The sequence below is a fragment of the Tamandua tetradactyla genome, chromosome 21 (genome assembly GCF_023851605.1).
Source record: "Tamandua tetradactyla isolate mTamTet1 chromosome 21, mTamTet1.pri, whole genome shotgun sequence".
Lineage (NCBI taxonomy): Eukaryota > Metazoa > Chordata > Mammalia > Pilosa > Myrmecophagidae > Tamandua > Tamandua tetradactyla.
In genome coordinates this window covers 22,475,353-22,492,454 of record NC_135347.1, presented here as the reverse complement: position 1 = coordinate 22,492,454, position 17,102 = coordinate 22,475,353, and the positions used below count along the sequence as shown (strand labels likewise).

Below are 17,102 nucleotides of genomic sequence, written 5' to 3'. Positions count from 1 at the left end.
TGAAAACCAACCCTCTAAATTTTACTCAACTTCATGAAATAAAGTATTTTTTAATTATAAAACAGTTTCTTTGGAGAAGTACATGCAAAAAACTAGTAAAGTATAAAGAATTTAATTGTTTTAAATTTACTCATATTTGAACATTGCTTGCAACAAAGAATAGTTTATATGAATAAAATTAATGCATTAACTAGGAAAAAGTACCAGACTAAAATAGCTACAAATTTAATACCTATCACAAAATCATTCTCCCTCTCACATAAAAAGCACTAAGTCTTCAAAAATAAAAGCAGGGGTGTGGTGATTTTACTTAAAATGGTGCCATTTAAATAGATATTTTTCTATATTGTATTTTTTTTAAAAAAACAAAGAACAAGAAAGATTACAAACATTTCACTTTTTAAAAAATTAATAACTAAGAAAGATCACAAAGATGCTTCACTTCACCACAAACTGATTCTGAAACCCTCTTTAATGGTGATTTGGCAGTCAGAGTACAGGCAGTGCAGGGCTGTTGCAGTTAAGTATGACAAGAGTCTACAAAGAAGATGAATGATATCATCCTAATGATAAGGTCACAATCGATCTGAGACAGACCTTTCTTAAATTAACAAAATGTTGCAGCACTTTAGTAAGTGTCACCAACAACCCTTTTCCATGAAAAATGTACTGGCTTATGAAAAAACTAATTTTAAAAATTAAAAATTTGTCTTATAACAAAAAAGTGTTGCTGCACCTTATTTTCTGCCAATTCATTATTATATCAGAGACACAGATTCTCAAAGAATCCTGCTTTTATATCTAGTTTCAGAATATCCCACCTCCCAAAGAGCTCCTTTTAAAGTCAATTGTATGTCTGAGAGTGACAAAAGAAAGGTTTCTCAAAACACTGATAGATTTCAATCTTAAATAAAATTCTAATCCCATCAAAATGGAAACATCTTTAGCAATACTTGAAATGACAACCCAGAAATCAATGATCTCTTGAATCAATCAGAAAAAAAGGGAAATCAACTCTTTAGTTTTCTTGGAAGGAAGAAAGTAGACAGAAAAGGGATGCTTAGATGGTACGGGGGTTGATGTTAAAACTATCAAAATATAATCAGTATGTGGTAAGAGAAGTCAATTTCTTTCTCCTTCAAGTAAGAATTATAATGGAAACCTTTCCAGATATAAAGACAGACAGATAGATAGATGCTTTTATTAATACCTTACAAAAGTGATTTCAAAGCAAGGGTTTTAGCAACTTGCTTCAGAGTTATCTGGGGGTATTTATTAAAATTAAAATAAATTGCTCCCCAGGTGATTCTGTTGCACAATAAGGTTTTAGAATCATTACTACAGAAGGACCTGCTGAGTGCCATCACTTGGATATAGGATGGTGTGATAACATCTAGCTTTCTTTCAAAGGCACAGGCTATAGTGATCAGAAGTCAGATAGATCAAGTCTCCAACTCTATTTCTGCCCTCTACAATCTAACTTTGGGCAATATACTTAAACTCTCTGAGATTTGGGCTCCTCATTTTGAAAAATAAAGATTTTAATACCTCACAGAGGTGCTTTGGGAATTAAAGAAGATTTACAGAAAGAGTTTGACACACAGAAGGCTCTCAAAAAATAGTATTATTAACTCAATCCCCACAGTGACAATTATTCTGCAGCTGGCCCATAGAGTGTACATCACAACAGCAACCAAAAAAAGACACTGACTATTCTGGGGTGGTGTGCTACTAACTTCCCAAGAGAAGGTGATTTGATGAAACCCTGAGAATTTTTACTAACCCTTCACAAAACGAAAAGAAATGAACTGTCTAAGATTGGGAGATGGGCAAAAGAGAGACTGTTTATTGGACAATCTACTAGAAAATCGGTAAGACAAGCACTTGAAAGAGTTCCACAGTAAAGGTAGATTTCTGGATTTCTCAGTGCCTACATCTAGGCACAGTGTTACAAAAGTGGCAAGTGAATTTACATATATTTTACATTTTAAATTAGGAAATAACTTGCCATCTTCAGGACCCTGAGGTCGACACTTTTAATTTAAACTTTACAGTTTCCCTGTTTGGCTTAATATGTCACTTCTTGATTATTCCTGCCTTTCTTTGTGCTTTCTCAAACTAGTGCCACTGATTAAGAAAAATTTGTTACACCAGAAGTATATGGCTAAGAGGACAAGGGGCACTGGCTTTACAAGTAATCCAGGTATGGATAATAGGGACAGAGACCCAGGAAGGGTGGCAGTAAACAACATCTGGTTCCACCGACTGTTCCACTATCCTCAGCCAATTAGTATGATCAGGAAGTAACATGCTAATAAACAGTTCTAACACTGGAAAGGAGAGAAAGGAAACAAGATTTTTTCCTTGGTTAGGAAAAAAAATGGCTTCAGGCCAAATTACAAAACAGTCATTCAGGAAGAAGAGAGACCTTAATTCCTATTGAGAATATACATTTAGAAATACATTACTTAAGAGATAATTTACTTAAAATTTATATCAGTGAGGAAAAAGTGGCATGTCATCCTTCAGGGCTTCACATAGATTTCTAATGCATTGATGATATTTAATTTCTAAAATTGGGGTGCATTCCATTTTTCCACCTGACTATATAGCTAGCTCCCTGTCCACATCTCTGCAGGTACAACCAGAACTGCTTTGTGTGACCAAACATTGCATAAGCACATATTTACGTATATATACAACCAAAATAAGTCCTTTTGATTGTACTTTGGCTGGAGAGCACATAGTATACCTATCTTTAAATGCAATTACGGTAGAGACATCCTAGTAATTCAGTTGGATTGAGAAGAAAATTTTAGAATGTTTAAAAATGAAACCCAATTTTCACTGTTTAGCTTTAAGATGAGGGAGTCAATTCTGTGGGGGTGATAGACATTAACAAGTGAGATGCATCCATAAACAGCAGTTTGTACCCAGCATCCCATGAAATAGAAGGGGGGGTAGGGGAGGGAATATCACTGTTTCTGCAAAATGAATTATTTACTGTTGACATAATTCAGGTGGAGAGCATAATTATCTTGCTCATGATTATGAGTCAACTAGGGAACATAGAGATCAAGTGGCTTAAAGAAAAAAGTGAATCACGAGTAAAAATAGAATGAAAAGATAGGCTAGTTCCTGTTTTTTGCTAGTTGTTCTTAACACATAAAAATATGGAAATGTTCTCATATTTTTTCCTAAATTTAAATATCTCCTTTCCCTTTGCTTGGGAATGTACATCAGTGTTTTTCCTGATTTAGCCTTAAGGCTCCTATGGACTATTTCTCATTGACTAACATAAAATCCTTACTCTCAGAACTAAAGGCTCACTACACGAATTTCAGACTGAGCTGCAGTGGAGCAAGTTTCAAAATTTGAAAGTCAACATCTCATAGCATTTCTTACTTCCTTTCTTGAAGGAAAAAAGCTTAAATATGTAATTATACTACCAGAAGTTCACTTGTTTTTAAAACGCACTGAATTATTCACAATAACCAAAAGAGGGAAACAGTAACAGATAAATGGGTAAACAAAAAGTGGTATATACTTATAATGGAATATTATTCAGCTATGAAAAGGAATGAAGTTCTGACACATGCAACAACATGGCTGAACCTTGAAAATATTATGCTAAGTGAAATAAGCTAGATGCAAAAAGGACAAATATTTTATGGTTCCATTTATATGAAATATTTAGAATAAGCAAATTCATACAGATAGAAAGTAGAGTACAGGTTACCAAGGGTGGAAAGTCGGGGGTGAGGGTGGAATTGGAGGATTATTGGTTCATAGGTACAAGGTCTCTGTTTGGGTGATGAATAAGTTTTATTAATGCACTGTGGGGATGGTTACACAATATCATGAATGTAATTAATAACATGAACTGTACACTTAAAAGTGGTTGATATGTTACTATAATACTTTTTTTTAAAGCAACATAAAAAATAAAAAGCACTCAAATACAAATGACTTAGCTTTTTAACGTGCAGATTGTTCGTGTTCTTCTATCCTACAGCCTATTGCATCAAGGAATGCTTCAAGGGCTCTAAAATGAGTGATTATATTGGTGCTCCTGGCATACCTCTCAACAGTCTCTTCTTACAGTCCCTTCTCTTCCTAGATAATGTGTTGCCAGCTAACACCCCATGACTCATGTTTTTCATATTAGGTAGGCCTAAGCTTTCTCAGATATCTAAATTAAAAGAATAACATTTAAGGTTAAATTAAAAATAATCTTGTCACAAAGATAAGGACAAGGATGTGATGGAATAATTGCATCAGGTTTCAGTACTTCAAAATGTTGTATCTTTAGCTTTATGAATGATGAGGAGAGCAAAAACTTTTTTAAAAATGATTTCTGGGTGTGAGGGTAGTTCAGTGGTAGAGTTCTTGCTTGCCATATGGGTGACCCAGGTTCAATTTCAGGCCCAGGCACATCCCAGAAAACAAACCAAGAAAAACAAACAAAAATTCGACAAATGGTGCTGCAATAACAGAATACTCACATGGATAAAGAATGAAATGTGACCCCTGCCATACAGCATACGGAAAGCAAAATTGAATTCTGGCATATTAGAGTTTAAAATGTCAAGTATGGTCAAAGTTCTGTGGAAATTAGTAAAGCCGTGAAGATCAGATGTTTAAGCATCAGGAAGTGACTTGATCATGTGGTCTCTATGGTAACAGCCTTAGTGTTTACATGAAAGGGACCTCTCTTAAATGCACAATACCCCATGAGATTTGTGATCAACTGTTGAGCCAAGGAATTGTTCTCATGTGAGGGTCCTCTGGATGGAGGGTTGGCCACTAACTCTAGTTTAGGGATGCAGATAGATGAAATGATCAATTTCATGGAGATAGATCCCCTAGCCCAGGGTCTAGGAGAGTACAAAGGGTATTTTGTGTAGTAGGGGTGTTTAAGAATACTTTATAAGTATCTGATGTGTTTTCAGCTGACTTTAGTCAGTTACACAGAAAATTAAGGAGTTTGGGTCATAAACATTATTTACTATAAAGGGCTGCTATATAATTATAAACACACACATTATATACATGAACTTTTTATTACTGGAAAAGATTTTATTTCTATAAATATTTTGTGATGTGCCTCAACTACCATCTACCTGGTTCCAATCAATTTCACTTACCCCTTTCATTCACTGATCAAATTCACTCGTTTACTTATATATTTCAATGGCCACACCATGAAAAATATGTTTACTACTCCATCTTGTATTTAGTTTAGTAAGAGTGGCATTTATTATGCAAAAAAGTGATATTCCCCATGTGTAAAATTTCATTATAATAATTCTTATAATATGGGGACTAGGTCTGTCATTTGTTACTAAAAACATTACAGTTCTCAATTGCCTCCCAATATGAGCTTAAAGTGGTTAGCTGAAGCTTTGCCTAGAAATGACCTCAGAGTTTGTTGCTTCTTTTACACTTTGTTTTCTTGTCTTTTAGAACTAATTTGGTCTCACAAGAAAGAAAATTTCTGTGAGGTTTATTCAACACTTTGTAATAAAATACTGCAGGGAATGATTCAGTAGATCTGTTCTCAGTGACTAAAATTAATCTGTGTACCTTCCTTCCCATGTGACACAGAAGTCCTAGGGCCTTATTCAGTTGAGAAAACTGATATTCAGATTAATCAAGAACAGAATGATATGGACAGGGGCAATTTGGAGAATTTTATCATTCCTGTCAGTTCTCAATTCCTTTTTAATTTTTCTACTCTAGATGCCTTGCTTTTCATTTGGGCAAGGCAAAGCTCACTCACCTACCCATGGTTCTGGAACTCATCTTGTCCTCACTACATTACCCAACATGCAGAGTTCTTCATTTGAGTATTCTCTTCTTAACAGTAATCTCAAAAAATTTTTGAATATACTGAAAATACAAACCTAGCAATCCATTTACTGGGGTCTGACAAATTGATTACATTTGATTACATTTGGAAAAAATATGATACTGTATTAACTATTTATTGACTGCCTCCTCTGTGCCATGCACTGTGCTAGGACAAATTTTATTAAGCCATGGTGTTAAACCTTAGGGAGTTTCCAATCTAAAGGGAAAGAAGGACAACTAAGTATTTATTCTTAAGAAAACATGATGCAGGTTACAAGGGGTTACCTAAGGTGATAGGGGAGTAAAGAGGAGCGGCACACAAGCATGGGGCCAGAGAAGGTTTCCTTGAGAATCTAAGTGAAATCTGAGCTGAGTACCGAGTAATAGGAAGAACCACCCCGATGAAGTAGAAATATTCTTACCACCCCGCATGCCAAATATTTCATATACTATTAAATGCACTTTAAAAGATGTGTTAAGGTGCTCGCTTTGGCAGCACATGTACTAAAATTGGAACGATACAGAGAAATTAGCATGGCCCCTGCGCAAGGATGACACACAAATTCATCAAGAGAAATTTAAAAAGAAAAAAAAAGATGTCTTAAGGTCTGGTTTCTCTCCAACTTTTAAGTAACACTTAAAATGAACAACTTGCTATTTTATGTGAAGGAAATTTTTTATCCATATGCTAAGTATTATTTTTTCATAAATAAGAAGTGCATGTCAATACATGTATACAGCCAATAATTTTCTTCTGACAACTTTAGTTATTTTGAGGTCTATATTGGAGAATTTGTAGATAATAGTATTTGTGACCAAATTAGTCAAAAGTTGAAAATTGTAAGAGAAGATAATTATTTTAAACAATGCATGCCATCCTATAATCTAATTTTGCAAAACTATTTGAATAATTTCATGGTACGAAACCCAGCCTCCTTTAGGGAAGATTTTCATTTGAAACAAACTTATATATTCACGGTAAGGAAAATAAAACAAAATATTTGGAAGGGACAATCTCACCTATCAAAGAATGAAATATTTTCTTATTATTTCTAAGATTCTAGAGTCCTGGTCTTTTACCAAAGTAAACATATTTCAATCACACCAGAACTTTGTTAGTTTGCATACAGGTTTTCAGTGGGAGTTACAGCCTACGGCTCTGGAGCTGGCACCTGCATCCATCATTCACTGAGGGGCCTGCTGTGGGCCAGGCACTAGGAGGAGCCCTGATGAACAAGGAGGACATGATTCTTTGCTTCCAAAATGGGGATCAAGAAATTAAACAAAAACATCATATAGATACAAATTGTGATGAGTCCTATAAAATTGAGCAAAGTGCTAAGACTAACCCCAAGAAGAGGGATGTAATCTAGCACTAATTTTTAACTTTTTTAAAAGCAATTTTATTGAGATAGATTTATATTTACATAACATACAATACATTCAAAGTATGCAATCAATGGCTGTTAATGTAATCAGAGAATTGTGCATTCGTTACCACAATCAATTTTAGAACATGAAAAAACATTTTATTTTATAAGCAACGAACAAACATGCAAACATTCTTGACATACAAACATTCTTGTCATGGTTACAATCAATGGCTCTGTTGTGTATTCATCACCATCATTATTTTTTTGAACATTTGCATCTCTTCAGCAAAAGAAAGAAAAAAGAAAAAACTCACACATGCCATACCCTTTACAGTCCCTTTCACTGACCACTAGTTTCAATCTACTCAATTTATTTTAACCTTTGTTTCCCCTATTATTTATTTATTTATTTATTATCCATATTTTTTACTCATCCGTCCATACTACAGATAAAAGGAGCATCAGACAGAAGGTTTTCACAATCACACAGTACCATGGCAAAAGCTCTTTCACTATATAATCATCTTCAAGAAATACAGCTACTGGAACACAGCTCTACAGTTTCAGGTACTTCCCTCTAGCCAATCTAATACACCATAAACTAAAAGGGGATAGCTACATAATGCATAAGAATAAATTCTACGAATTTACTCATTAATGCTAGTTCTTATCGGTGAGACCATCCTTTTGTTTCTGGCTAATTTCACCCAGCATAATATCCTCAAGGTCCATCCATGTTGTTACATGCTTCATGACTTTATTCTGTCTTATAGCTGTGTAATATTCCATCGAATGTATATGCCACAGCTTGTTTAGCTACTCCTCTGCTGATGGATATTTGGGCTGTTTCCGTCTCTTGGCAATTGTAAATAATGCTGCTATAAACATTGGTGTGCAAATGTCCATTTGTGTCCTTGCCCTCATGTCCTCTGAGTAGATACCTAGCAATGGTATTGCTGGATCATTGGCAATTCTATACTTAGCTTCCTGAGGAATCGCCAAACTGCATTCCACAGCAATTGTACCATTTCACATTCCCACCAGTAGTGGATAAGTGTACCTCTTTCTCTACATCCTCTCCAGCACTTGTCGTTTTCTGTTTTTTTATTTTTTTTGATAATGGTCATTCTGGTGGGTGTGAAATAATAGCTCATTGTGGTTTTATTTGCATTTCCCTAATAGCAAGGGAAGTTGAGCCTCTTCTCATGTGCCTGATAGCCATTTGTATTTCCTCTTCTGAGAAGAGTCTGTTCATGTCTTTTTCCCAATTTGTAATTTTACCACTAATTTTAATGTGCTGAGAGCAAAGGCTTTCAAATCAAAGAAACCTGGATTTTAATCCTGGCTCCTCCAGTAAGAAGTTGTGGTATTTAACAGTTATGCTACTAAACCTTTGCAAGGTTCAGTTTTCTTATCTGTCAAATGAGGACAGTGCTACGTTTGTTTGTTAGTTTATTTTGAGGGTTATTGTAAGGAAAAATATGTAAAATGCCTCATAGTACCAACAGCATACATCACAGATACCATTATTATCACAGTATGTCTATTTACTATAAAATACAAAAACCAAGCTTGAAGCACATATAACCCTCAGAGTATAAAAATCATGGTACTTTTCTGCTGTTCTGCCACCTTTCAGCATACTCAAATTTTAGAGATGCAAATCAACAATTTATTATTTGGAAAAGCATTCTAAGGTTCATATAACAGAAAGAAAAAGTGTGGAGAGTGGATTCTTTTCTAGTTAATAAGACTGATGATCAAATAACTCAGAACATCTAAAATTCCTAGATAAATGCTTAAGCATGTCTCCCTTGGCCAGTACAAAGGAGATCTAGCACATTTATCACTTAGGTAAATGCACAAACAAATACTGAGGAATGTGAATACAATGGAATCGTTTTTATGCCAGTAAGAGCTTTTAAGATTTATTATGGTCCCAATCTAATTGGGTGAATTCACTGCACAGCTGCCAACTTTCCGCTTTACTTTCTGTGTGGACGACCTGGCATCGAGCAAAAGTGTATGATTTTCTTTTCCCAAATGGATAATTTTGCCCAAAGAGATCACTTGTTCATATGAGCTTTTACGTGGTAAGCTGGCAGATTTGTTGCTGCCTTATATGATCAAACAACAATAAAAATCACAAGGGATACACGGTGTATAGGCAAAGCACAATTAAATCCATGAATAATTCTCAGGGATAAAAATGATGACTTAGTGAATAAACACCATGAATTACGGATTTACTATCCCTGTTACAAAATTACCCAAAGTGAAGAGTACTAAAATATAAAACTAATATTAAATGTAATACAAATATCTTAACTGCATGACATGGCGATCCTGAACCAAGAAGCTACAACCAAATCTCCTATTTTAAATTTAGGAAACTTAACAAAAATGATGGTTCCCATTGAATGTTGTCCCATTATCATTAGCACACAGTTAAGATTTTATATAGAATGGATAGCTTTACCTTCAAGACTATTTTTAGGTAGCTAATAACTGAGACCCCAAAGACCTCAATTTACATAAAAAGAAGGCAAGGCCACATTCACTCAGGTATACAAATCACAACCATATAGACAAAAGCTCTAAGAACTCATAATCTCTTCTTTGCGGATTTCGTCAGGGATGGCTGGCTAATTGGAGGAACCCATGAAAGGACCTTACAATCCAATTAGCACTTCAGTGCAATTAAGTGGTGGAGGTTTCCCTATTCTGCAGAGACTGGCTTTGATCTTGTAGTGAAAAGTGTCCTTCCTTAAAGCTGTGGTTTTGATTTTTTTCTCAGTAATTAGTGCTAATTGTAAACCCAAACCTGACCTGCTGTAAACAGAGTGTTTTACTGCATTTGACACTAGGACCTGAAATCAGTGTTCTCTTTTGTCTATATTGTACTTGCTTATTAGAAGTCTGGCTATTTTGCTCATTATTTGATGCACAATGGATAAGTACATACTAAAGTCAGCTGAAACAAATGCCTTGATCTTAAGAGCTTGTGTGAGTATTTTCACTGATGTATGTTAAGCCCTGTTACCATAAAAGTAGTTGATTGAATTTCATTTAAGGGATATACTGTAGTTTTTCCACACAAAGAATGACTGATTCAAAAGAAGTTTTCTAAAGGAGTTTAGTGACCCTTATATATTTGGAAAATAAAAACAAGAGATTAAAATGGTCTTTTCAGAGGAGCACACATAAAGAACCATATAAATCAACTGTAGAAGTCTATTGAAAAACACTTATTAATGTCTGTTAGATCAATTCATTGTTTAGATTCATAAAAATGAATTAAAATGTAGGCCTATGAATGAATAGGCTAATGAGATACTTCTGTATGGAAATAAGATGCTGCAAATAAAAAAAATCCCAGGCTTTCTTTAAGGTACAGGTAAGACCCTTTGAAACTAGCACACAGTTTATATGCAAATGCAAAGGTGCTTGATATTAGATAGGACATTTCTTCCCCAAATATGCTTTTAAACATACCCAATTCCATTATTTAGCAAATGATTTCCTCACGGAAAAAATCAGAAATGAAGTTAGACCCAGTATAGATTACCCTGTTAGAAATTCTGCATTAGGCCCAATTTAGGGATATTGAAGTAGACATCATCTAGTATACAGACATATAATTTCTAGATGGAAAAATATGCATCTAAATACAAACATACATTACACATGAAACACGATGACACCAATTAGCACTCCTTAGAAATAGCTGTTTGTGAATTTTTTCCCCTTAGGGAAAGAATTAAGAGTCTAGAAACAATATTTTCTGTAAATGACAATATGATTAAATATGACTATAATAAGCATAAAAGAGCAAGAAACAGTATGGGCTTTTGAAAATCTTCCCTTATTTATATTTTTCATTTATTTTAAATTAAATTTAAATTTGAAAGGCAAAGTATTATATGCAAACTGTTGAAGAATCAAACAATACTAAGAGAACTATTAAAAACATTGAAGTGCTTGTCTCATTTCTCCCCTCCTCCTCTCAAGAGGAAATTAAGTTCAACTCTTTCAGCCATTGCTTTGACTTTTCACCTCCATCATTTTAAATCAGTTAAGACTCCTCTAGTGAAATGGCTTAGGGGAATAAGCTCTGACTTTGACTTTTGAAGTCCCTCAGGGGCTGGAATCGCATATTTAGTATGAGACTTTCACCCTTGTTTCATTATGGTGTCTCCCCCTCCCCCGTAACCGTTCCTGCTGTCGACAAGTCCTGAGACTCTGATTTAATATTTCTGAGAACATCATCTCCCGTGGGGATGGAAGAGGTGAAGTCATCCAACCAGGGGCAGTTTAGAGAGGGAGAGACGAAGATCTGGAGTCTAGTTCCAACATACTTTGTAGCAATCCCTTTTTTCACTACCCCAAGCTTCTATTAGGACCTGGCCTCCAATTTCTGTAACCTTTTTGGGAGACAAATCATTTCGCGCTCTTTGGTACTCTCAACCTGCTGTTTGGCCCCCTTTGTCTATATTAAATCACTTATCATTCTTCCATCAGCTTTCCAGCTTCACAGGTTGGGTTCTGGAGCTACTTTAATCAAAATTGAACTTCTTGTTTGTGTTTCTTTTTTCCTTGTTTTGGGGGTGATTTTCAAAAGAAGGGTACATAAATGTCTTTTTCTGTCATCACGAAATAAAAATTCCTTCCTCTTAAAGATGGGGCAACTCTTGCCAGGGAAGTTAAACAACTTGCTCTGGATACCACTGTGCTGTAGCAGCATGAGAAGATAAGAACCTGAGTTGTTAATCACCCACGCAAGGCACTTTCCATAAAACAGTGCTATTCATACTGTTACTGAGGTCCTTGTGGATTTAGATACTCTTGCAGGGTATACAGTTCTAAATCGCGTATAGCAAAGAAATTGAGGGAGATGTTTCTATAGAAATTATTAAAAGAATAACTGTTGGGCAGTTGCTGCTTAAGAGGCTACATCTTCCTAAACGCATGTGGTGGCAGTAACTATGAAACTGAATACTTGACTACTGAATACTAGTGTCCAGAACTTCTTGGATGTGTAAGTATGAAAGAATTTACAGATCAATGTTGACAGGTAAGCTTATCACTTTCTCCTAGTGCTGGCAGACTGTATTTTAGGAACTGCGTAATGCAACATTTTCAATATACAAAATTTTCAATATTTTACCTAGCATGTATACAGAATTTGATGTACAAAGTATACCTTAAACATTTAACAATGTAAAAGCAAAGAGAATAAAACAGCATTTTCTGTACTTGGATATAGCGTTTTATGTTACAAATCCTAACTTCCTATTATGCCTTTGCATTACTGAGGCCACCTCTTATAAGGCAAGATAAATTACTTTATCAAATCTCAGGTATTATCTGCTTGAATGATGAACTAGAAAGAAAAAGGGCCTTAACATCAACATGATAGTATAATTTAAATAGCATGTTACATTTTAAACTTATAGTTGATATGAGTGTCATTGTAGGAAAGGAGGAGGAGGAGAAGAAGGAGGAAGATATGTCAGCAATACATCAAAGAAACAGAACAAGGCTCTCAGGTAGGTAGGTGTGTTATCCCTATTTTATAGATGAAAGTGTTGATGCTCAGAAAAGTTAAGTAACTTGCTTGAGATCACACAGCTTTAAGTGTCAGAACTATGATTTGAACCCAGATACAGTGTTTTCAACAGCTAAGCTATGGGTACAGATTTAAGTGTTCCAGATAACTCAAGAAAAAAGTTTACTTATGTGAATAAAGTAAAGAGTAAGCATAAAACATTATAGTACACTGATCATGGTGAGGGCAGGGCAAGTTTTTTTCATCTGAAAATGCAATTTAGTCTCTTTAGTAGACACATCTGTTAGTCTTGATAGACTATTCATAAATATGGAAAAGACTGGACGAGACACACTAAACTATGCCCATGAAAATGTAGTTGAAAACTTTGTTCTTATGCATAAGTAAACGTAATAAACAGTTACAAGAACCCGTTGAACCCCAAAAAAGTTCTTTTAGTACCAAGTTTATCTCACATGTCAATTCTCTGGTCAAGAACCAAGAAAGAAACAAAAATGACCTGTTAGCAAGCATAATTAAGGCACTATGCACTTTATTCACCAGAAGAGTCCTTTTGATCCCCACTTGAAGATTCTAAGCTAATTTTTTTTCCTTTGTAACCCAGGGCATATTCAAAAGCAGCAAATAGAAAGTGGACATAAGAATGTCAAAATATCAAGAAATGACTCAAAAAGTATAACTTGAAAAAATGGTAGCCAGAATGAAAAATTGTCAAGCCATAGCCTGTGGGCCAAATTCAACTCACCAACTTAATTTACGATAAAGTTTCATTGGAAACTAGTCATACCCCTTTATTTATAATTGTTTATGGCTGCTTTCACACTTCAGTAGCAGGACTGAGTAGCTGTGAAACAGACATTGTGGCCCACAAAATAAAAAATATTTTCTATCTGGCCCTTCCCTGAAAAAATTTGCTGCCCCACGGTCTAGGTCATTGAAATTGTAGGTAAATAGCTTTCCATACTTGACTGGCCCTTGTGGGCACAGTGCATCTGACTCGTCCAGAAATTGTTGGATTAAATTCTGTATACTCCAGTTGCAGTATTCAGCACTGAAGAATGTAATGCATTTTAGAAATATTTCCAGAAAAAAAAAGAATAATTTTTTAACTGACACAAGTGTAAACATTTCAGTTGATCAGAAAACAATTTTTAAAGAATATACAAACAAATGACATTGAAAGGAAAACCTAATCTTTCAATAAAAAAATTATTTGGTAGTTAAAATCTTAAAAATATTTATGGAACAAGCAGGTGAACAATATTAAATCATTGCAGATGGCCTTGCTAAAATATTTTTCCCTTAAGATCAAAGTTGGTGTTGGTGTTTCCTTCAGGTTTTCCATGGTCTTAGGTTGTAGAAGCTTCCTGTTTCCTAAATTGAGCATGTTGGAAACTCTATCAGGCAAGTGAATTGGCACTTTTTAAGAACTACTACTGTAATTTAAACTACTCCTTGATCTTCCCCTAAAGCATGCTAGGGAACCTAATTTCCATAAAAATTTCTAACCTAATTTGAACAGTATAATGTAGACAGTGGGGAATAAATAGGTTTGATCAATTATGAATTTATGTGATATGCTTGTAAGCTATTCAGGCATAGTCTTTCTTACAATTCAGTATTTTGAACATTAATGCCATGGTACATAATTTTAAAATGGTACATTTCAGAAAAACCTCATTAGTGCACATTTGCATATTTGGAAATCTAATTAACCCGAGCATTTTTTAAGGCTTTGAAGAGAGAACATACAATAACATTTTTATCAGGTGAATGTTTGCTTCAGGCTATGTAAGGATTTTATCACCTGGTATAATTTAAACCTCCAGCTTCCAATTTTTATGCAGGGGCTGTCTAATCTGGGAGTTAGGTGTGGTCAGACAGGACTCTCACCTCCCTACCTGCCTTGAGAATCCGGGGCTCAGCATGAGCAAAAAGATTCTGGCCACTTTGAGAACACACTATGATGTACCTATGGTGGCTCCCAAATCTAAACCAAAACTGTCTCTTTTTCCCTAACTTGGAAAAACATAACTGAGAGCTGTTTGCTTTACTGGAACACTTGAATTAAGTGAGTGGATGCTGACCACACTGCATAGATACAAAACATCTTTTCTATATTTTCTATGGGGAAAATGTTTCAGGAGGACAGGTTTCTAATGAGGGATATTGTCTGAACTGACTCCCAGCTGCTACGACCTTGCCCCTAACTTTAACTTCATCTAGTGGAAGCTCCCTCTTTTCTTGGGGCAGAAGCTGTCACCACAACTGAAAAAAAGGAGAAAGCAGAAAGAATAGATCAGTTCTTTGGATTGACTGGTTCCCTACTAAAAGGCAACACTCTGATTTTTGCATGCAGTGCTCTCTTGGTTTGACTTGAGTTCCTCAGGTATGGAGGCTGATTCACTACCAAAGTTCCACTCTTGTCTGACTTTTCCTTTGTTTACCTTGCCTGAGTCAAAAAAAGACCTACTGTCCTTGTTACCGCATCTCCCCAGGGACTGCTGCAGCTATGGAGTTTCAGACTGCAAAACAAACAAACAAACAAACAAACAAAAACACCAGAACTATTTGCACTCACGTGCCCTTCAACTGCAAAACAAACAAACAAACAAAAACACCAGAACTATTTGCACTCATGTGTCCTTCAACTGCAAAACAAACAAACAAACAAAAACACCAGAACTATTTGCACTCACGTGCCCTTCAATTGCAAAACAAACAAACAAACAAAAACACCAGAACTATTTGCACTCATATGCCCTTCAACTGCTTTGTCAAATTTCCTGTAGATGCACCTCGGTTCCAAAGGGAAACATTGCTCTGGAAGAAGTGGAACTTGCTTGTATCAACATTAACTAAGTAGGAAACTGGATTTATGAGGAATTCTTGAAATACCCAATGGGAACTATATGAAAGAAATATTAGGAGATAAAATAAAAAAATAATGAATCTGATTTGAACAATGTATAATCAGTTCCGTTTTAATGCTTGTGTTGAAAACACAAATTTGTTCTAACAGGTTTGATAAACTAGGGAACAATGTGAGAATAATGCAAATTTCATGTTTGCTTACGCAGATTTCTTTACCAGAAACACCAGGTGATTGCAGAAAACTGCAGGACTGAGCTCCGTAGAAATACACAAAACGCACACAAGCACACATCTAAACCAGCTACCAGTGACAGCATTTCATCTTCTTTGCGTTGAGCCAGTTATGAGCCACACCCACCTACATGTGTTGTAACAACTTTCTGTCCAGTTTCAGATACTCCTACTGCCACTACTTCACTGTAACTCTTCTGATACTGAGCTTCATAAGTAAACTTCAGGACTTTTTAAAGGTAAACTGCCATATTGATTGTGGGATCTTGATTTTAACAATTTAACATATATAATGCTGTCCTACTAATTTATATTAGGTTCCTATCTTTTAAAAATTTTATGTGTTACTGATGAAGTTTCTGGGGGGTTGCCCCAAACCTCATTCTCCCATAAGCTATAGTTTTGTATAATGTGGTGTTTTTTTTAATGAACACATCTGTTGTATTATAGCAGAATTGACTATAAATCAGATTTCACTGTTTACTTAAAGATCAAAGAAAGGGAAGAGGACAGAGTCAATAATTAAAATGTTGATAAATGAAAAAATGTTTTATTTCCTGTGAGTATACATCTTGCTGGATAGAAAACAATCAGCTCATATGGTAGTCCTCTCGGCATTTTAGAGCACACTGGTCTTCCTTCCCACACACCAATTCAGCTCATATGTCATCTCCTCTGGCAGGGAGCCCCACCACCTCAACCCACTCCAGTCTGTACTAGATGCATCCACTATATTCCATGTGTTTTCAAAGCCACCTGCCCATACCTTTGGCTCAAGATTTATCATACTGCACTACAATTCTCTGCTTACTTATTATGCTCACTCACTAGATTGTAAGTTCTTTAGAGTGGTGGTCATGGCTTCTTTGTATATAGATTTGGATTCTCAGCATTAGGTACCAAGCAAATGTTTGCAAAGGAAGAATAAAGGAATGCCCAGTTATTTATTCTATCACTCACAGCTCTTAGCACAGTGCTTTGCACAAAACAGACACTCAATAGATACCTGTTGAATGAACAAAATAAAGCAGAAAATAAAAAGTGAATTTAGGTAGAAATATAGTAAACAGAGGCATCTTTTGAAATTGTCAAGTAAAGGTTTGATATAATATAATAGATACACATTTTTTATTTTTGATGGATAAGAAAGGAAGATGATCATGATATTTTATAATCAGTATAAACCTGTTAAATTCCCCAAG

The 17,102-nt window shown here is 35.2% G+C and overlaps 1 protein-coding gene, 1 long non-coding RNA gene and 1 other non-coding gene across 7 annotated transcripts in view; 2 read left to right on the top strand and 1 right to left on the bottom strand.

The window, feature by feature from the left end:
- The window catches only part of FBXL17 (F-box and leucine rich repeat protein 17), a 574,971-nt gene that overhangs the window by 105,461 nt on the left and 452,408 nt on the right, over window positions 1–17,102 (bottom strand). The window lies entirely within an intron of this gene.
- Window positions 1–17,102, top strand: part of LOC143665525 (uncharacterized) — a 39,770-nt gene that overhangs the window by 4,152 nt on the left and 18,516 nt on the right. For 3 of the 5 annotated variants that reach the window (XR_013167029.1, XR_013167028.1, XR_013167031.1), the window contains exons 2-4: window positions 12,704–12,775; window positions 15,876–15,897; window positions 16,058–16,139. This is a non-coding gene — a long non-coding RNA (uncharacterized LOC143665525). The remainder of the gene's footprint in view (window positions 1–12,703; window positions 12,776–15,875; window positions 15,898–16,057; window positions 16,140–17,102) is intronic. The other 2 variants (XR_013167032.1, XR_013167030.1) reach the window with 1 other exon arrangement.
- LOC143665894 (U6 spliceosomal RNA) lies at window positions 6,334–6,435 on the top strand. The gene has a single exon (XR_013167287.1). It is a non-coding gene; the product is annotated as a U6 spliceosomal RNA (small nuclear RNA).